Source organism: Felis catus, chromosome D2 (genome assembly GCF_018350175.1).
Source record: "Felis catus isolate Fca126 chromosome D2, F.catus_Fca126_mat1.0, whole genome shotgun sequence".
Classification (NCBI taxonomy): domain Eukaryota; kingdom Metazoa; phylum Chordata; class Mammalia; order Carnivora; family Felidae; genus Felis; species Felis catus.
This window is the reverse complement of record NC_058378.1, coordinates 53957618-53978161: the sequence shown is the minus strand read 5'-3', so window position 1 is coordinate 53978161 and position 20544 is coordinate 53957618. Positions and strand designations below refer to the sequence as shown.

General features: G+C 42.8%; 1 protein-coding gene and 1 long non-coding RNA gene across 11 annotated transcripts in view; one reads left to right on the top strand and one right to left on the bottom strand.

Moving 5' to 3' along the window:
* PLCE1 (phospholipase C epsilon 1) overlaps positions 1 to 15064 on the bottom strand; it is a 321945-nt gene extending 306881 nt beyond the window's left edge. For 9 of the 10 annotated variants that reach the window (XM_045040422.1, XM_023240750.2, XM_023240751.2 and 6 more), the window contains exon 1: positions 14932 to 15064. The gene's annotated coding sequence lies outside the window, so the exon portion shown is untranslated. The remainder of the gene's footprint in view (positions 1 to 14931) is intronic. The other variant, XM_045040423.1, reaches the window with a different exon arrangement.
* Positions 15065 to 16432: 1368 nt separating this feature from the next.
* The window catches only part of LOC123380858, a 194410-nt gene continuing 190298 nt past the window's right edge, over positions 16433 to 20544 (top strand). Inside the window, exon 1 of the long non-coding RNA XR_006587182.1 lies at positions 16433 to 16711. This is a non-coding gene — a long non-coding RNA (uncharacterized LOC123380858). The remainder of the gene's footprint in view (positions 16712 to 20544) is intronic.

Genomic DNA, 20544 nt, shown 5'->3' with positions numbered 1-20544 from the left:
GTTTTTCCACCACAGTTGGGAACTTCCATGGATCCTTACCTTCTAAAAGATAAAATACACACCTCTTAACCTGCCGTGAAGGCCTTCAACATTCTAGCTTCAAACCTAACTTTGTAACAGTATAGAGTACGCACCTGTCAAACACACTAATAATGTTTCACGTGCTTTATTTCATTTAATCCACCACAAATCTATGAGGTAGGTATGATGATTATGTTCATTTTGTGGATTCAGAAACTGATGCAAAGTGAGATTAAAAATAGATTACTATGTTGGGGCGCCTGGGTGGCTCAGTCAGTTAGGTGTCTGACTTCGGCTCAGGTCATGATCTCACAGTTTTTGAGTTCGCGTCAGGCTCTGTGTTGACAGCTCGGAGCCTGGAGCCTGCTTCGGATTCTATGTCTCCCTCTCTCTCTGCCCTACCCCTGCTTGCTCTCTGTCTCTCAAAACTCAATAAACATTAAAAAAAAAAAAAACAACTAAAGAAAATAGATTACTATGTAAATCAAAAATTATCTCAAAATAAAATTTAAAAAATAGCTCAATCAACATTACCCAGCTAGTAAAGCTGGATTTCAAACTGAGGTCTGTCTAGCTAGAGAAATTTTTAGGACGCAGAATAACAGGTAATTCAGTTCATGCAATCAATCAACATTTGTCACAGGCTCAGTACTATGCTGGGGCTGGAGACAGGAGAAGTGAGCACTGACAGTAGTAGCTGCTCCTATGGAGCATATGCTCTATTGGGAAAGGCAGATATTGAAATGGGAAGGGGAAGCCCGCAGTGCTAAGAGACCATGGACTCAGAAGGAGTAGCCTTGGAGAGCTGAGGGTATCGGTAAGTCAGTCACTGCAATAAGGAACATGGGAGAAGTAGGTTTGGGAAAAGACTGAGCTCAATTTGAGACACAAGTTTGGGAGGATGTCTCACAGGCAGCTGGATATGCAGGTGTGGAGCTCAAGAAGAGCACAAAAAGATCTGGAACCATTGATGCAAAGGTGAAACACAACTCATGACAGTGGATTTAACCTAAGGAACCCCAGCATTTATGCAGGCAAACAAGGAAAGAGAGGCCTCAAAGGAGCCCCTGCCCACCTGGCTGACGAACACTCTCCTGTGAACAAACCTTCTGAGGACTGCTTCACCTTTTCCCAAGCAGGAACACCTTTCCCTTCTTTCTATCAAGCCGCACCATGCCTCAGTTAGCCCTCACCTTGTACCAGAAGACTCCAACCCAGAGCTTCCTCTCCTGGACTCAAGTCATGGAACAAATGGCCAGAGACTCCACCGTTTCTTTGTAAGGATACTGAAAATTTCAAGTATTTGTGCCCTGTGTCTCCCTAACTGAAGTGAAAGCTCTTTAATGACAAATCACTGGTTTCAAATTAGGAATACAGTTAATCCTCTTTACAGAACCAATCAATAGTAGTCAATTCCAAAAAAAAAAAAAAAAAAAGGTGTAATAAAGCAGTAAATCAATAGCCGAGCATTTATGTAAACTAGTTAGTCCAGAAGGACCGGAATGCCTTCCTCAATACAACAGCAACCAGCATCCTGGGCATGCTCTCAAGTTTTCCCCTGAGCCTCTACACTGAATAGAGCCAGTCACAAGGTGACCTCTTCTTGTGCATTTCTAGTCTGTTCCTTGGAATGTGCCACGTTCTTTAGGCTTAGCAGCCCTTGCTTCCAGAATCCTTCAAGTTGAAAAAAAAAATGTCCTCCAAAGGGAAGAAATGAGGGTGAAAATGATTTGCTCAAGGAAACACCAAGTAGCAGCCCAAGAAGCATCTTTCCCATGAGTCAAGCCACAGTTTTAACCAAGCCCCTTTAACAAAATCTTGTCATATTTTATGGCTCATAAATGATTCCTCACTCATAAAGTTTACACTACCCTTCCATACATAAATAAATGTCCGAGCTATAGAGAAAGGGAGAGAGTTAGTAACTTCTTGTTTCACAAATCACAGAAACTGTCAGGTTCTCACCCACATTATCACCTGGCTCAGGTAAGCCCAGGTTAGGCAGCAGCTTTGGGGGTATTGCTCATCCCATCGGCAAGCACAGTTGCTGACACACAGGAGTGACTCAACGTGACCTCTGTGTATATGAGTGATGAATGGATGAGAAAAGAAGTTTGGGAAAAAACAAAACTGTAGAAAAGAATGAGGAGGCAGGCAATGAAGGGTGACATGTAAGTAGCAAAAGTGAGAAGAGACAACCAACCACCCCCTACATCTGAGGCTCAGACTCTCCCCAACTTCTCCACAAAGACACCAACACAGTAGCAACATTTCGGGGCCAGTGTCTCAATCCTACAGCTGTGAAATACACATTTAACAGTATTCACCATTTAGTATTTTTAAGTTTTGTAACTGCCTCTTTCTTTCTCTTCATGTGCCTTAGGAACACTTTTTTTTTTTTTTAACCTTTCAGCTAAATTAAGCCTTGACACTGAAATTGACAACTACTAGATTCTTAGGCAATGATGCAGCCCAAGCTTGTCCTTTGGGTTTGCCTCAGTGCTGCTTTAACATCCCATTGCTCCAGAAAAGATCTGTCTTTGGTGTCTGGGATGGTGCCTAACCCTCTAATGGCAGAGTTCCCATTCTGCCTATCTTATGAGAGACACAAAGAAGCATGAGTGTCCCCAGTATTTTAAAAAAAAAAAGGGGGGGCACCTGGGTGGTGCAGTCGGTTAAGTGTCCGTCTTCAGCCAGGTCACGATCTCGCGGTCCATGAGTTCCAGCCCCGCGTCAGGCTCTGGGCTGATGGCTCAGAGCCTGGAGCCTGTTTCCGATTCTGTGTCTCCCTCTCTCTTTGCCCCTCCCCCGTTCATGCTCTGTCTCTCTCTGTCCCAAAAATAAATAAATAAACGTTGAAAAAAAATTAAAAAAAAAAAAAAAAAGAGCATTGATCGCATTTTCACAACACAGGAAGAGCCCCAGTTAACCCATCTCTGATATGCACTTTATCCTACTTACTTTGCCACACAAACAGCATCTCTAGCTCCTCACCATATTGGAGGCTGCCCCTGTCACTCTCAGGAAAGCACAGGGTGGTCTCCTGGAATCCAGTCTATGCATACCCAGGAGCAGCAGCTAATTTTAACAGCAGCCTTCGATGACCATGGCTAAAATCTAGCTAAAAAGAATTCCAAAGTACAATCCAAATGGGTTCTAGATTAACCTCTATTTTAGAGATATAATTCATTAATACAATGATAATAAATTGCCACAACAAGACTGCAAGCATGGTTTAATGGTAGATTTGTTAATGTAATGTAACACAGCAGTAGGTCAAATGTGAAAAAAGCATTAAATCACCTCAAAGATTACCCTTTTGGCATGTGACATAATGCAACTTCCTTTTATTTCTTTTTTAAAATATGTGACTACAAAATTACTTTCTCAAAGTGATTTAAGCTTTTTAAAAACAAAAGACAATGTTATATTTCTTAGTGAATATGAAAAGCGTTTCCATTAAAATCGGGATTAAATTAAAAGGTCTATGATCCTTATTCTTAGTTAATAATACTCTGGAATTTCTGATTCACAAGAGAAATAATCATTACTTGTGGATAATACAATTCTCCACCTAGAAAGCTCAAGAGAATCAGCTAAAAGATTAAGATGATTAAATAAAAAACATTTTTTAAAAATAAGAGAAATATAATATGAAGGTTACTACAAAACTTAACTGAGAGACATTTGAGTAAATGAGTAAATTAAGAAACATACTGAAAGGATAAAGAAGATGTGGTATATGTATACAGTGGAATATTACTCAGCCATAAAGAAGAATGAAAACATGGTCATCCAACATGGATGGACCTAGAGGGCCTTATGCTAAGTTAGATAAGTCAGACAGAGAGAGACAAGTACTATATGATTTCACTTGTACATGGAATCTAAAAAACAAAACAAATAAGCAAACAAACAGACCCTTAAATACAGACAACAAACTGGAGGTGGGGGGACAGATGGGTGAATTAGATAAAGGTGATTAAAAAGTATAAACCTCCTGATATATAATAAATAAGTCTTAGGGATAAAACTACAGCATAGGGAAGATAGTCAATAATATTGTAATAACGTTTATGGTGACAGATGGTGATGACACATTGTAATGAGCATTGAGTAATGTACAGAATTGTCAAATCAATATATTGCACAATTAAAACTAATATAACATTGTATATAAGTTATACTTCAGTGATAAATTTTTTTAGAAAAGAAAAATAAACATACCAGAATGTAAAGACTAATTACTATAAAGACATTCATTCTTCTTGAATTAATATATAGATTTATTTCAATCCCAGTCAGAATCTCAGTGGATTTTTGAGATTTGACAAAATGTCTCAAAATTTAATTTGCAATAAAAAGCAAAAAATAGTAATAATAAAGAAAATTTGAATAGCTATAATGAGAGAGAACTTTCTTTATGCTTTACTAATATATATTATAAGGCTAACATAAATAAAACAGTGAGGTACTCAAGCATTTGAAGATAGATTATCTTATGCCTGAAACTAACTTTAGAATATACAAAATGAGATTAGAAGTTGCCTAGGATTATCCAATGTATGTATTATTGAGGGAAATTATATAAGGAATATAAATATATATGAGGAATAAATATATAATTAAGGAAAATTAAGTATTTAGAAAACAGGTTAGATCTTCAGCTAATAATATGTACCAAAAAAAAAACTTATTCCAAATGAAAATTTGAATGTAAAATGCCCCTGAAAAGCTAGGGGCACCTGGGTAGCTCAGTCACTTAAGCTCTGACTTCCACTCAGGTCATGATCTCACAGCTCATGGGTTCAGCCCGAATCAGGCTCTGTGCTGACAACTCAGAGCCTGGAGCCTGCTTCGGATTCTGTGTCTCCTTCTCTTCTGCCCCTCCCCTGCTCACACTCTGTCTCTCTTTCCTTCAAAAATAAATAAACACTAAAAAAAAATTTTTTTAAAGCCTGAAAAGCTAAAAAATATAATCATAGAAAATAGATAAAGACTACAAATTTAAAGGCCATGGAAGTAATTATCAGGAAGGACTAGATATGCCTGGTCATATGGAAATTAAAATTTTCTATATGTTAAAAAACATGCTAAACATTTCAAAAATATGATTTTTCATTAATATATATAGTATCCCATAGTGGGGGTAAACATAATCTGCTTAATTATGCTTAACAAAGTTAGGTGAAAACTTATAAAACATGAAAACATGATCTCAATTTGGGAAAAAAAAAAAAAAAAAAAAAAAACAGGAAAAAAAACCCTAGAAAGCCATGAACCAAATGTTAGTAATTACTCTAGACAATAGAATTGTGGTTGATTTTTGGACTTTTTCTTTATCATACTTCTATTTCCCAAAATAAACATATTGTTTTGCAATCAAGAAAAAATGCTAACTTTGAGCCCCACATCAGGCTCTGGCCTGACAGCTTGGAGCCTGAAGCCTACTTCGGATTCTGTGTCTCCCTCTCTCTCTGACCCTCCCCCACTCACACTCTCTCTCTCTCTCTCAAAAATAAAATAAACATTTAAAAAATAAAAAAAAAAAAAAGAAAAATGCTAGTTGAGAGAAACAGCAGCAAGTGACAAAGACAGGAAAATACTTACAAAAATATAGGATGCAGGAATGTTATATTCTTAATTCATGAAGAAGTCTCAAGTTAAAAAAAGATAAATGGACAAAAATGACAATTAAACAACCAAAAAAGCACAATGATGTGTTATATATTTACCAATATGTATATTTATTTCTAGTAAGCAAAGAAATGCCCAAACTATGAAACACCAAGTCTAGTATCTTTCACTGACATCCACTGGAAAGACTACTCTAGTATATCAGAAGTAGAAGCACAAATTGGTACAACCTTTTTGGAGAGCATTTTGGCAGTACGTATCAGGGGTCTCTAAGAAAATTCTACACTTTGATTTGTGGTATTTCCACTTCCAGGGACTCTGTGCTAAAGACAGAATGAGAGATCTAGGCAATGGAGACGTATTTAAATAGAAAAAAAATCAGGGATCAAACAGCGAAATTTCCAGCAGTAGGGGAATGGATAAGCCCTCCATGGGACCACATGATAGAATGAGACCCAACCACTGAAATCAAAGTTTGGAAACACCAAATGATGTGGAAACATCTTTTGTTGTTGTTGTTGTTGTTGTTGTTAATTTTATTTGTTTATTTTGAGAGAAACAGATAAAGTGTGAGAAGGGGAGGGGCAGAGAGAGACAGACAGAGAGAGGGAGAGAATCTCAAGCAGGTTCCATGCTGTCAGCTCTGAGCCTGATGTAGGACTTGAACTCATGAAGCCATGAGAAATGACCTGAGCCGAAATCAAGGGTCAGATTCTTAACTGACTAAGCCACCCAGCCGCCTCTAATGTGCTAACATCTTAATGATGGACTGTTAGGCAAAGAACCCAGGATTCAAAATTGAGTATTATATATCTACAGTATGGTCTTAATTCTGTTTGAAACAAAGGTCTCAGTTTTGCCACTCCCCAGCTAGGTGGCTTTGATCAAATCCTTGAGTCTCTCAAGGAGATCAGTTCTTTCAACTTTAAAAGTAAGAGGGAGACAATTGGACCCCTCCTTTCTAGCCCTCAATTTTCACTGTTGGATGACATAGCACATAATAAAAAAGTAATAAACAAGTCATAAATGGGTATATAACATCTGCATTAACAATTAAAAATTTTAAAAAATAATAAGTAAAAGAATTGTAGTTGTTAAAATTGTTTGGATTAAAGATTCTTTTTTTTTTTTTAATTAGTATATCCTAAATAGGTGACATATTTTAGATCTGTGCTAAGATAGTGATAATTCATTAGAACTATACGGTGTGGCTAGAAATAAGCACACTCTTATCCTCTGTAACTAATTTGATCTGGGCTTGCCTGCCTGAGTCGGGAACACACTTCACCTGTTGTCAGCCATCCCATGACTTGGCATTGGTGAGGCCCCGCCCATTCTCAGTCAGCAAGGGGGTGGTCATGGGAGAACCCGCAAGGCTGTCTGACTGCTATGTTGCATAGTGGATGATGGTCACTTTTTTGGAGTTCTTTTTGTAAATTTCTTTAGCTTCTGTGTATATTAGCTCAAGAAATTCTTACCTTCCTCTGTTAGGTTCAAATAATAATTGAGCATATTTCTTTCACAACCGCCTGGAGCTTTACCAATCCCTCCCACTATGAATTGTAAAACCATGCCGGAGGCACGATGAAAGAAAAACCTCAAACACAGTAAACCAGGCTGAGTTAGGGACTATTGAGCCTGCTGAGTGGCAAAGAAGTGAATCTGAATCTGCTTAGACCCCAGCAGTTAACAAAACTGCAGACAGACTGAGGTTTATGCTTTGCCCTATCATCCAAATTCATTCTGCCTTGGGGCGGGGGGGGGGAGGGGGGGGGAGGAACACATTTCATGCCAAAAGTTTTTAACTTCTGTGAATTTTAACCACCTCTTTGAAATTGACAAACCAGACTGCCAGAGAGGGCTTCAATTCTCCCAGGCAAACAAACCATAGGTGAAAATATGTTCATCAATGAAATCTGAGTTCATGTTATTAATAATAACAAATGAATTGAAACTTCTTTAGAAATGACAGTAACTTGAACCAAATCCAGTGATATCCAAATTAAACTCTGTTATATGATATTTTAATCCCAGATGTGTATAGTATATACTCAGTCACATGTGTTTTTCCCAGTGATTTTTTTCCATTCCCTGGATTTTCCATAGTCAGTGATATTATATAGTTTAAACCTAAAATGAAGTCATCAAAACAGAGTCTCTCCTTGCTTCTGCCTCTTCCTTAATTCTGAATATTGCAGCCCTACTGTTTTATTATTATAATGCAGTTGTTCTTACAAGGTATTAAAAACATATAAATGATCATTGCGTTTTGTTGTATCTCTGGACTTATAAGGACTCATAATCAGCCCCTCTTAAGGGAGACTTACCAGTACTTTTATAAATGGATCACATTTTCTTGGGGCCACCAGAGCAGATCACGCCACAGAGTGTGCAGCAATGCCACCACTAAGTAGATAATGGCACTGACCAGCACTGTGTGACCAATAACCCTGTCAAGCTTAGCCACCCCGTTTATGTTTACATTTTGTTAAGTCCTAAGGGTAGAGAGGAAAGGATTCAACAGTGTTCAGTCTGTATTATGGACCAAATGCCTTGGAGAAGAAAAAGGGAGGAGACTGGAGTTTCATTTTGCTCCTCTCATCCCAGCCCTTACATCTGGCAGGCAGGGGAGGAAAGAAGAAATGTCTTGCAAATCCTAAAAGTAGCAGAGACCCTGCTTCCTGGCAGAGGGCAGTGAGGCCTCAGAGACCTTGAGGAGGCGAGGCTGCTGTAGAGCCAGCCTCAAGTTACTGCACCTGAAGTCACCTGCGGTCAGGGACAATGGAAAGCTCAATGGTAACCAGGCAGAGAGAGGAGGAACAGCAGACCTCCAGCTGCAGCCCCGTAGGAGAGCAGAACCCTGTGAAGACACAAGGCTAGCTTCTTCTTCTATTGTGTCATTGATCCTGAGAGCTAGTGTTTGTTGAATTTTTATTGTGAATCGGGCACTGTTCTAAGCCCTTTGCATGAATCATCTCATTTATTATGTAGATTCTATTGCCCCTCCCATTACATACATGAGGAAGTTTAGGTCCCAATAGACAAAGGTTATGCAGATTGTATATAAGTAGTAGAGTTGGGATGTAAACAGATCTAAGCAACATGTATCCAAATCCCAAATTTGTAAAATGCAATTAGAGAAAATACAGAGTTATACATCTTACACATCGAAGTCTCTGGGCTAAAGGTCTTCTTCAGAGTGCCTTAACATGCAGGTTGGTTCCTCTCAAACTTCTCTCCCTCTCTAGCAATAGAACTGCCCTTCCAGGACAAATCTAAAGCAGAACTTCAATATATAAATAAAATTAATAAGAGCAAGGCTGCAGGGCAGAAGCAGGGTGAAGGGCTGAGGTCTTCTCCTACCATATCCTTCACCTGGCGGAGGCCCCAAACACTCCTGGAACATAGTTTGAAAACCACTGGTTTCGACCAATACCACTCTGAATTATGTGCTTGAGAGACAAAAGCAGCACAGCTAGAAAACCAACAATAGCCAGCTAAACCAAAGGAAAAAGGCAAAAATAACCCTCCCCCCGGCCCCAAGAGTCACAGTGGTACCTCACTATCCCCTGACACTAACCATCTCAAGTTTGAGCATTTGAGGGGCCAGAAGAAGGTGGAATTCAGGGTTGGAGCAGAGAATCAGGAATGAGGCAAATCCAATAAACAGGCAGAGGTGGGAAGCAGAGCCAACAGGACTCCTGGGCCAGCGGTCTGTGGTGAGTGAGCAAGGCTGCTGTAAGAACAGAGGTGGGAACGAGAGGGAGGCCTGCACAAGAACTGCTCCCAGAGTCGGCGTCCTCCGGCTATGAGACGGCAATGGCAAAAACTCACCGAGCATTTCAGTACCAGGCTTTTGGGGCAATGGGGGGACTACACTGCCCTCCTTCTCACTGATTCAAATACTATCTTTTCCTTCCATACAGTAACATACTATTCAGGGGCTGATACTGTCAGACTAAGCAGACAGAAATGCCTGCTTCGGGGAGTAGTGTGGGTAACACTTTAAGAGCATCAGACTGCTTGGCATCACACTCTAGCTCTGCCACTACTAACTGTGTAACCTCGGGAAAGTTACTGAACCTCTCGGTGCCTCAGTTTCCTCTTCTCTGATCTGCAGAACACAAAAGCACCTATCTCAGAAGGCGGCTGTGAGGATGACAGGTTAATACACGTAAAGTACTCAGAACAGTACCCAGCAAGGTTTGCACTAGGTATTGGCTGTTATCGTTCCCTTATTAGGAGAGCTTTTGTTTCTGCACCCAACCACTTTCTGGTTTCTCTTCCATGCCATATTAGTTTCTTATTGTTGCTGTGATAAATTGCCACAGTTTCTGTGGCTTTAACAACACAAATTTGTTATCTTACAGTTTTGAAGGTCAGAAGTCTAAAATGGGTTGGTAGGGCTGCATTCCTTCTGGAGGCTCTAGGGAAGAATCCATTTTCTTGCCTTTTCCAGCTTCTAAGAGGCCTGCATTCCTTGGCTCATAACCTCTACCTCCTACTAGAGACTCTGATCCTCTTGCCTCCCTTTTATAAGGACCCTCTTGATCAGACTAGGCCCACCCAGATAATTTCCTCATCTTAAAATCTTTAATTGCATCTGCTCAGTCCCTTTTGTCATGTAAAGTAACATATTTATAGGTTCTGGGGATTAAGATTTGGACACCTTTAGGTGACTATTGGAATTATTCAGCCTACGACACATGCCTCTCCAAAGTCTAAAACTGCACGCTGGCAAGGCTAAGGTAGACCCAGAGGGCAAGAACAATAATATTAGTAGCTAACTTTTTGAGCACTATGTACCTGGCACTATGCAAAGTGCTTTAAGTGCTTTAAGATCTTACTCAGGTCTCACAGCAACCCTGTAAAATTACTACCCTACAGAAAGGATAATTTCTTGTCTAAGGTTGTACAGCTAGTAGGTGGTAAAGCCTATGTAAACCAGGTAAGTTTGATTCTAGCGTCCTTGTATTTCACCAATAGAATACCTTTTCCCTACACCTTAAGCTATTATAACTTAGGGGGAGGGGAAAAGGGTTGCACCATGACAATCAGGGGCCTCAGAGACTGTGCCATAAAAGGCAAAATGCTCCCTGGATACAGAGAGACAGGGGTCCTGCAGAGCCCATACTAAAAGATCCACACAAATAGTGAAGCACTCAGAACATTTTATTATACTCAAAGGAGAAACCTTGGGGTCAATTAAGAATTTCTTCAAGTATACCCAGGAAGGGACCACTTAGTCTTGCCACCACTTGGGGAGGGAAAGTGAAAAGCCCATTGCCGACTCTGGGCCAGGTCTGCAGTTCTAGTCAACCTCCAAAAAGAAGATAGGAACTCACAGTCTCCTGTGAAGAGACTTCCAACTGAGTCACACGGATCCAGATCCTCTGAAAGCATACCAGGAAGTCTCAGAACCCCTGTGGGCCACCAGACTGGCCCCACCAGTGTTCAGCAGTCAGTATACACCAGGACCAAACCATCCCCCCTGCCTTCTACCCCATAACAGTTATGAGTATATAACCTGCCACATGCCACTGGTTTCAACAAGGGCCCAGTAATTTTACCAATACCACGATGAATGGCCTCTTTTTCTATCAGTTCTTACACGGTGAATGGCTCAAATTTTCTATCAGTTCCTACATGGTGAATGGCTCAAAATCAACTATGATGGGCACAAGGTGGAAAGGGGAAAGGCAAACAACTGCTAAGCACACGTGGTTTAACTAACCATTCATAGCATCTCAACCTCAACTGCTAAACAATTTAGCCACAGCCCTACCTGAAACTTTCTAATCAGCTGAGTTATAGCTTCACCATATATCTGGCTTCACCCAGCCAAAAAAAGTGGCCATTTGTTTGTTCTGAGTGACGAGACCAGAGGCTGATGCAGAATAGCACAGTGGTCAAGGGAATGGACTCTGAAGCCAGCCTGCTCTGACTGCCTCCTGGCTCTGGCACTTTCTTGCTATGACCCATGAAAGTTACTTAACCTTTTAGGTCCCGGGTTTCCCCATCTTTAAGATGCACATGATAATGGAGGTCCATACTCCTTTATCCAAATCAGATTTTTGGTTTTTATAATGGTAAGACAGTACCGTGTGCCATATATTACATAACACTGTTGGTAGGATCCACAGCAAACATGTCCATTCTTTCTGAAATAAGAATGTATGAACAGTTCTCACCAGGTGAGAAAAATAAAGACTACCTCATGTGAAGTCAGACCAAATTTTGTAGCCAAACTTATGAAAACCAGTTTTCAGAGCTTGTTTTGATTTTAGAATTGCAGGTAAGGGATAACACGTCTCTGGCACTTGCTGCCTAAAGTTCGACTGAAATGAGTTAATAGATGTAGAGTACTTAGAACACTACCTGGAATGCCGTAAGCTCTGCAGAAGTGTTACCAACAACAACTGCTACCATGATTTGCATCTAAATAGATTTGCTAGAGCATTATAAACAGGAACATTTTAATTTATGACTAAATTTGGTTCAGAAATCAGTACCTTGGCGATGAACAGGCATGAACCCTTTAGAACAATATTCCAGGACAGGATTTCTGAAACGATGGAAATGTCCTGTATCTTAATTGTCTGGTAGAGCAGCAACTAGCCACATGTAAGTACTGAGCTCTTGAAATGTGGCTCATTAATTTCGTTTAATTCTAACTAATCTGAATTTAAAGCCAAGAGCCATATGTGGCTTGTGGCTACCATACTGATGGCACAGCTATAGAGGGCTAGGATCCAACCTGGTCCATGAAAACCTATTTAAGCCATAACACAGATGAAATATAGCTTTAGTAAACGTAAGCCTGAGTCCTGCACCCTGAGAGCAGAGAAGATGATGCTGAAGAGAGTCTTCTCTTCCTTTCTAGGCCTTGTGCTTGGCCCATGGCAAAGTGCATCTTTGACATCATCTTTACCCTCCCCACTTCTCCATCTCCAACTCCCTTTTTGGGGATCCCACATAACTGGTCCACATGCTTCTCCAAGCCCCATCATGCCTCCCAGGCCTTCTATCACAGTGCCATGCTCCCTACCACCTGCCTTCCCTCTCTCCAACCAAATTCCCACTTGCTCAATGCCAAGATGTCAACCAAATGTGAGCAGGAAAGCAACTTGATCAAACAAGCCGCTATTACTTTCTCTAACAGCTTCCCTATGTTTCCTTCTAAATCCAGAAGCTCTTAATTGTTGTGTTCCCCAGGAATCCCCCTCTCCTCCAACCCACCCCCAGCAGAGGTAGCCCAGCCAGAGAGAGAGGAGTCTGGGCTGAAGCAGCTGTTGTCCTCCGTAGGCTGCCTGCCAGCCAGGTGTGTGGCAGTTGGGGACTGCCAACACACACACATGCAGAGCGGGCTCGCTCTGTGCAAATATCTCCTCCTGCCCAAGCATGAGAAACATTCCCTGCTCTCTGCTCTAAAAAAAACATCATGCACAATTCTTTCCAATTATCCTTTATTCATTTAGAAATTTGTAAGTAACAAATTGCACATTAAATTCATTTTTTTTCTAAGTACACGACAAAAACCCAGAAGAGACTGTGACTAAGAACAGTTGCAAATAAAAAAGAAAACCAACCACCTTCACTGGAATCTAGCTTCACCACAACCCACTTGAGCATGGAATTTTTAATGACACAGGTCAACCTTGGAGCACATCCAAGGAGCTTATGTTACTAGAAGGACTGGAAGAACGTCCCTACAGCTCAGTCTCACCTCTTACTTGGTCCCAAGGCATGGACCAAAGATAATTACTATGCATGGCTCCTAGGTATAAAGAAAATTTCCTCTGTCGGCCTATAAATGGAGGACACATAAATGGTAAATATTATGTTTTTCAATATATCCTTTCATTTATACTATCTTCTCCAAAGTAAAGATTTGAATCAAAGAACAAAAGTCTTAACATTTAATAGCAGCCCACAATTATTTCACAGGGCCTTCTAGTCGCAAGCACTGTGCTAAGAAAGCCACCATTAATGCCTTCAGTAGGAAAAATGAGACGTGCACATAAATAACTCTGGAAGAAAAGAAAGGTCGGGAAGGTAAAATGCTGCAGGAATCCCAGCAGCGGCAGGTTGACTATTTGGGGCTGGGGTTACCTGGGATGGCCTCACAGCAGCAACAAAACTCAGTCTGAAGGATGGTTAGGATTTAGAATGGTGAAAAGGGGCAGGAAGGGCATTTGGGAAGAGGAAAGGACATTCTAGCTGACAGCATCATCAGGCATTCTTTAGAAAGTATTCGTGAAGACATGGCTGCATACATCATCCAGAGATAGTTCAACTCCCCTTCTCCCGCAGGGACACACTGTGGGACAGTATCTATGGGGTCACCTTCACCAACCACCCAAGAAAGGTTTTCAAAAATTCTCCCTAGTGGGTCCAGCATTCTTGGCCTCCCCTGTGCCCATTCTGCGGTCGAGGCCCCACCCTATTCTACCAGGGGTGCCGACAAGAAACACAAGGAAAAGTGCCTAATCTTGCAAGGATATAAAAGATCTACCAGCAAATTCTGCATAAATGCAACTACAATTATGAACAGCATGCAAATAAAACTTTCCGATGAAGTGAATCTCCCGTAACATCTCTTCAGGGAGCTAGTGAAAATGATGCTGATAAATCTTTAAACGATGAATCTTTCTTACACGGAACAATTGGTTGAGTCGGTTGAACCCACTGTCTCATCATGGATCAAACACCAGGCAAGGATTAAAAAAAAAAAAAACCCATACAATTTATACTGCGCATTTGTTATTAGCCACAACGGCGGGCTTCTGGCTCTATGTTACTCATTATCGCAGCACTAGAGAACATTTTTAAAAGACGTGGCCATCCCAGTTACCACTTAAAGTGAGCCCAGGTCCAACATGGGATTTTCTAGAACTTGATGTAGCTCAGTCTCTCCAGGAACTATCTCGTGGGCACCTTCCTTGAAATCCTGTTGCTAGGTGCCGCCTCAAAGAGAACTTATGTTTTCCCTCCTTGGGCTGGCCGCCTCCACAAGCATACAGAAAACGCGGCGGAGACCGAGGCAAACGTGTGAGGGCAGCGAAGTTGGCGCTCAGGGTGCCCTCGGGCCGGAGTGGCCCGCGCGCCCTCGGAGCCCGGCCTCGGGTCGCCCGGGTGGGGGCGGGGCCCGGGCCCCCGCGCCAGGTACGGACCCACGCGGCCGCCCTCGCGGATCCGCTGGGGTCGCACAGAAAGCGCCCACCTCTCCCCGGCGCCAACCTCGGGAACCGAGCCACACGGTCGCCTCCTCACCTCTGCTCTTCGGGCCAGTCGCGCCGCACCGAGTCCCCAAGTGCAGCGTCCCCTCTGGGACGCGCCTGTCGCTAGCGGCGTCGGGTGTCCCCGCTACCGTGTGTCAGCGGCGGAGCGGGTGCCAGCGGCGCGCCACAGCCACAGGCAAGTGCCCGGGAGGCAGAGCCCGGGGCGCGCCGCCCGCCCTCCCGCCCGCCGCGCTCTAGCGTGTGCGCCCCCGCGGGCGCCGCTCCCTCGCTCCGCGCCCCTGGGCTCTGCGCGCTGCCGGGACGGCACGGCGGCGCGGGCGGCAGCGGGGGCCCCCGCCCTGGGCCGGCCTTTCCCAGAACTCGCCCGCCCCGGGTGAGAGGCCGCGAGCGCCGCCGCGGGCCCCCGGGCGGCCGGGGGAGCGGCCTGAGGCGGGGCCCGCCCCCGGCAAGGGCCGCGCGGAGCAGGCGGGGGCGAGGGGCGGACCCGGCCGCCACCCCCGCACGGGAGGCCCGCCGCGAGACCCCCGCTCGGCCTCGGGCCCCGCGGGCTGGCGGCAGCCCGGGGCCCAGGCGGGGGCGGGCGAGAGCGCTGCCGGGCCGCCCGGCTGTGGGGAGGCGGGAACTCTGGGCATCCCAGGCCGCGGGAACTTTAGCCCACACCTTCTCCCCGGGGAGCTGCCCTGTTTGACACTTCTGGAAACTGAGGCTCGTGGCGGATAGGTCGCTTGACCCAGGTTACTCTGGTAAATGGAAGCACCAAGTGTCGAACCCCTTCAGTCAGTCATTAATTTAACAGGTTTTACTGAGCACCATACCGGGCCTGGCGCCGTGCCAAGCTCCGGAAATACTCCTTTTACTGGTAATAGTGGCCATTCAGGTCCGTGGACTCCAAATCCAGTGCCCTGTCATTGCTGAAGCGAACATGAGGATGTTCAACCCCTGCCAGAAACTGCAGGCTCTGCACAAATCCTTCCATGGGTGCTGGGTGGTTATTAGACCCACTTGACAAGAGAGCCAGGAACCTGGAGAAAAATCAAATTATCATTCCCCTCCCCCGCCCTTTTCCCCTCCTCTTTACCAATTTTGATGGACTAATGACCAATTCCATAGGTCTGACACCTGGTACATTCAATCTGGACCAATTCCTGAGGCCCATAACCCCTCTCATCTGTTCTCTTCCTGGACTAATCATCCCTCTTACCACAGTCATTTTATTTTCCCTCTTCTACAACTTTAATCTGTGCAGAAACCTTCAGAGGCTCCCTATTGCCTTCCAAACTAACTCCACATACTGTAGGAACCCACCTCATCCTGCTTTATATGGACCACCCAACATAAGGTCTCTTCCACTCCAACTCTGTACCGGTGTTCAGGCTGATCCTCTACCTGGAAGGTCACCATCTCCTCCCACACACTTTCCTCCTCCTCAAGAGAGTTCGACCCTCTCAGGTTGCTCTTAAGAGTTACCTCCCCTCCTTTGAGCCTCCAGGGCACAGGAGAAATTGGAGCAAGAATGCATAGGAGGACACCAAAGAATTCTGCCTATAAAGAATCTGCCAGCCTGACCCTTAACTGTTTTGCTGTTTTCTCACCACTAGGATTTTAATGAAAATCAACATGACTGCCTCCCTTAAGAGCTGGTTTTGGAAAGGTCTCTGCAGAGGACACTGAGGAAACTCTTCGTTCATTAAGAGCTCGAGATTTCAGCACTAGAGCAATAGAGAATGGTCATTTCCTGCAATCCCTGAGTCCATGCTGGACAGGTGAATGGAGGAGCCAGGAAAAAGGAACCATCGCTGACAATAAACAAGGTAGGCTATTTATTTATTATACTGTTTTCCATTATGGTTTTAGAATTCACTTAATGAATCTAGTAATGTCAAACATTATCAGTCACCTGGAGCCCCCCAGACTTGTTTTAAAACAAAAAAAGGCACATGGGAATTACATTGCTACAAACTTGTGGATGCACAAGCAGTTAACATTGAATCCTCCAAATGAGTCATCACACCGTTAGTAACCAAAGCAAACCTAGGTCTATTGGACAGGAAAGTTACCTAAGTGTGATAATCGACATCATCCCATGCCTGGAAAAGAGCACCTTCCCCAAATCTTTGCAGAGAGAGCACATCCAAATCAATGTCCTTTGCTCGCCCCCTCGCTCCCTCTCTAAATGAGACTGGAGGGAGCCATGTCCCTGAGGCTGCCTCACCGCATTGGAATGTCTGAGCTAACAGTGCTTCCAGAGGGTTCGTTGCTCCTCTGAACAGCACTGCCCAGACTTTCTGGAGATTTTAATTCACTTCCCAACCTCGCCAACAGTTGCACACAAGGTGCCTTTTTTACACCCTGCTCTCTGTTCAGTGAAACATGCAGACCATCTCAGGGGAACAATGGCTCCATTCAAGACTTTTTCAAAAGTGCAGCATATAACCTCCATGCTGTGGGTTGCTGCCAGCCATTATCTGGAGGAAGAAAGACTGTCAGATAAAGTGGGAGAATTGGGGGAGCACTGGATAGTTTCCATGGAAAATTCAGCTTCAATAAATTAAGTTATGCATCTTTGTATACAAGACAATTTGGCGGAGTTAAAAACAACAAAAACAAAAGCCCCAAGAAATAATGCTGTGGAAACTATTTAAATATAGTGTGTCTCTGTCTGAAATTTCAGAAGAAAGCCCAAATCTTTTTTGAACCTGTTACATAATGGTCTTCATTTGATGGAAATTGATTTAAATAAGTTATAAATGATGGGACTAGGGAATTTAAATCATAAAATCATTTTAAGAAATGGAGTCATCTTCCTATTTTCTTCCTCTCCTATCCTGTTAATTTTTTAGATGGGGGGTGGTCTCTGAGTTCGTGGTTGTTGCTGCCAACGGGAGGCCCCACACTCCCTACTGCACATATTACAGAAAGAAGATTGGCCCTTTGCCACACTCAACAAGACAGCCATCAGTTAACCCCTTTATAAACAGGCTCTGAGGTTGGGAACTGAGTAGTCCGCACAGGCATCACTGACAAACGTACTGATCTTTGTTAAACAGTAGCTAATTGCCAAGCAGAGGTGTCTGCCAACAGACCTCTGGGTAGTCTTGAAAACCAAGGAAGAACTAAAGGAACAAGCCAGCCCTCAGTTTAGGAAGGCCATCTTCTCCTCTTTGAAGTCACTACATCAGATTGTTCTGGGTTTACCAGCTGTCTACAAATAGGCTAGTAGGTTCAGACAGTGGGGAGAGAGTAAAAACCAAGCTTTTTAGAGTTCTCTCATACGTGAGGGTGAAGTAGTAAGGCAGTTTGAGGTTGGTGAACAACCAGTTTGTTAAAGTAGTAGGTAGCTATACTTCTCTGAGGTGGTTAGGAGTGAGGGTGCAGGACATCTGGTCGGAAGAGTGAGAGAAGCAGGGAGAGACAATCCTAGACATTATCTCTCAACATCGCCAGTATTAGGGGCACAGACTCTGATATGAGACCAGTTGAGTTGAAATTCCCAGTCTACTTACTTCCTTGGCATGAGCCCTTGGGCAAGTTACTTGCCTCTCTGTGCCCCATTCTCCTCTTCTGTAAACTCTACCTACCCCTTCAGGGGTGTTATGAGGATTAAATGAGTTAATCTACGTGAAACACTTAGAACATATAAGGAGGGGTTCCAGCTGACAGTCCCAGCGAGCATTCCAGCAATGGTCCCAGTGAGGATCCCAGCTGGTAACCAGCATTAACCCTGGACATTTGAGTGAGTGAGTGAGTGAGTGAGTGTGCGTGCCTTCAGGGGATTCTAGGCCCTATAGCCTTTAGGCTCTACCAAGTAGAGCTGACAAATGCTATCCTCACCAATTCCTGTCCAAATTGCAGGTGTGTGGGGGAAAATAATTGTTTTTAGTCTTTTAAGCTGCAAGTTTTGGAATAATTTGCTGTATAGCTTTAGTAACGAAAAATAGGTGTGGATGTTGGGAAGTAGGTAGAGTTTTTAGAAGCCTAGTGAGAGGTTTTTACTGCTTGCTTCTATGTTCTCAATGAAATGGCAAACAATGTCCTCAGCTGAGAGTAAAGATATGGTAGGAAGTGAAAAAAGTTTGAGAGAGAAGGTATGAAATACTCATTTGGGAAAGTGGGAGAGCAAATGTAATAATGAAATATAATGCCAGGCATTAAGTGTTTAATTGTGGTCATAAATGTAAAGTGAGCCCAGTCATTGTGATGGTACATTATATTTCAGACAGGATTAGCCACATGGATACATGAGAAGAAAAAATATATCTCCTGAAAAAGAAAAGGTAAAATTATGATTACCTGCAGAAAAATGTGATTATGGGTCTAAATAATACCAATCAACTACAAAATATGTAGAATTAATGTCAACCTACTAGAGTCACTGGATATAAGACAAATATTCAAAAATCAACAGCTTTTCTATGTAACACTAATGTCTGCTTAAAGATATATTGGGATAATCTCATTCATCATATCAACAAAAGCATTAAAATATGGAAATTAGGGGGCACCTGGGCGGCTCAGTCGGTTAAGCATCAGACTCATGATTTCGACTCATGTCATGATCTCACGGTTCATGAGTTCTTGCAGTGCAGAGTCTATTTGGGATTCTCTCTCTCTCTCTCTCTCTCTCTCTCTCTCTGCCCCTCCCTGGCTCTATATCTCAAAATAAATAAATACATTTTTTAAAATATGGAAATTAGGGATAATCATGATAATATACATACATGTATATACATGTGTGTGCACACACACACGTCTAATTATTTTGGAGAAATTAGAGAGATTTGCATAAATAAGAAGAGACATACTATTTATTTATGGAAGGCTTAAAGATTAAAAAGTGTCAATTTTGGGGTGCCTGGGTGGTTCAGTCGGTTAACTGTCTGACTCTTGATTTTGGGTCAGGTCATGATCTCTCAGTTTGTGAGATCGAGCCCTTTGTTGCACTCCACACCGATAGCACAGAGCCTGATTGGGATTCTCTCTCTTTCCCTCTCTCCTTGCCCTTCCCTCCCCCATCTCTCTCAAAATAAATAAAAAAGCTTTTTAAACATGTAAATTTCTGCTAAGTTAATATTTAACATTTAACAAAATCCCTCTGGAAATTTTTTTAAAACTTGCCAAGAAACGCTGATATTGCTGAAACTAAGGTGCTCATCACATTGAATTTCATTATAATATTCTCCCTCCTTTTACTTTTGTTTAAAATTTTCCATATTGAGAAGTTTAAAAAAAAAAACAAACCTGACTGCAAATTTCAACAAATCATTTTGAAAAAATAAATGATTAGCTAAAAGAATGTTGTAAAAAAAAGACTTTGAGAGGGGAGCAAAGGTGACATTTCAGCATCAGTAATGTGCTCTGACTGTCCACAGGCAGAGGCCATGTGGTAGCAGTGAGTGTGCAGCGGAGAAACACCAGCAGCTGGTCCTACGCTGACTGTTCCTGTCACATAAGCATGGTTGTGTCTTTCTTGTGGCGGCTCCAGCCATTTTCTGAGCCTGGCTCTCCAGCCTTCCCAGTGATTTTGGTATAATATATTCCTTTTCCACTTAAACTAGCAAGAGTTAGTTTTTGTTGTTTGCAACCAAGAAATCTGACTTGGACAGTTTAGAAAAGAAAAACGTCACTTCTAAATAATTCATAGGCT